The following is a 1,157-nucleotide window of genomic DNA, read 5'->3' as shown; positions in this document are numbered from 1 at the left end:
CTGCCGGCCGCAGCGGTGCCGTGGGTAGGGCGGCTTCACGGGAAGTGGCGGCTTTGCCAGTAATTAGCTGTACACCACCTAACGGCAGGCTTAAACGAAGAGGACTAGACATCGCAGGCGGGTTTTGCGTCGTAGGAGCCATGTTTAACACCCCGCCTCCCCTGCTCCAGTAATTCTTGAGTGAAGTTTTTGGCAAAGAGGCGATATCATTCACTTTTCCGGTCAGAAGGAACTGATTTGATGCAAATCTTAGATATCTCCTATTTCACCTTTTAAGCGAGTAGAGAAAGTTCAACATAAAACCTCGGATTTATTCCCAATAACTTGCAAATAGTGTGATGCTGTGTGTTTGCTCAGTTGGCTAGTAAGACAGTGAAATACGTACTCTATCATTAAAAAATACATCCAGTCATTAGAATAGCAGTTTGCATTGAATAATCGGGTCTCTCGACATCTATCTCGTGGGCCATAATGTCTCATGGGTTGTGTTAGGGGTTGCCAGATCTGGTAGCCCAGTGGAGGCGAGGCTGCTGCAGCTCCGTGCCCCCAGGTGCCACCAGGAGTGAGGCTGAGCGCGTGTTGCCAGCAGGCAGACGCGCACACCCCGTGCAACACGTATGCATGGACGCACGGCAAAGCGCAGAGCAACACGGGCAGGCACGCTCAGCGCTCACACAGACACAAACAGCTCCGAAGGTCTCTTCCTGTTGCCCTCGCTGGCTGCTCAGGATGAAAGTCTGTTAGCGGGAAATACATATATATATATACACACACATACCTACCTACCTACCTATGCACAGTGTGGACCCCTCCAGTAGCAGACCTGTGGCACCAGGAAGGGCTGAGGCAGGGGGCTTTGTAGCCCCTGTGGGGCTGCTGGGGCTCCCCCCGCCCTTGGGCCTCCTGCTCCTGTCACGGTGCACGGGGATCAGCCTTTTGTCACCATACCTAACAGGTTGTACATTATCCTAAGTGTCAGAATTTAAAAGAGCATCTTCGGTCATAGGCTTGCCAAGCTGGTGAAGAGGGCTTTAAGCTAAAGTTGCCAGGGGAGGGGAACCTCAATCCATCCCACTCCTACCAGTTTGATGCCAGGGCCAGCAATAGATGCCCCAAGCCTGGAGAAGGAACACGGGTCAGCAGGAGAGCGCCTGAAG

This window comes from Pygoscelis adeliae, unplaced genomic scaffold (genome assembly GCF_000699105.1).
Source record: "Pygoscelis adeliae isolate BGI_AS28 unplaced genomic scaffold, ASM69910v1 Scaffold149, whole genome shotgun sequence".
Taxonomy (NCBI): Eukaryota; Metazoa; Chordata; class Aves; order Sphenisciformes; family Spheniscidae; genus Pygoscelis; species Pygoscelis adeliae.
This window is presented reverse-complemented; position numbering follows the sequence as displayed.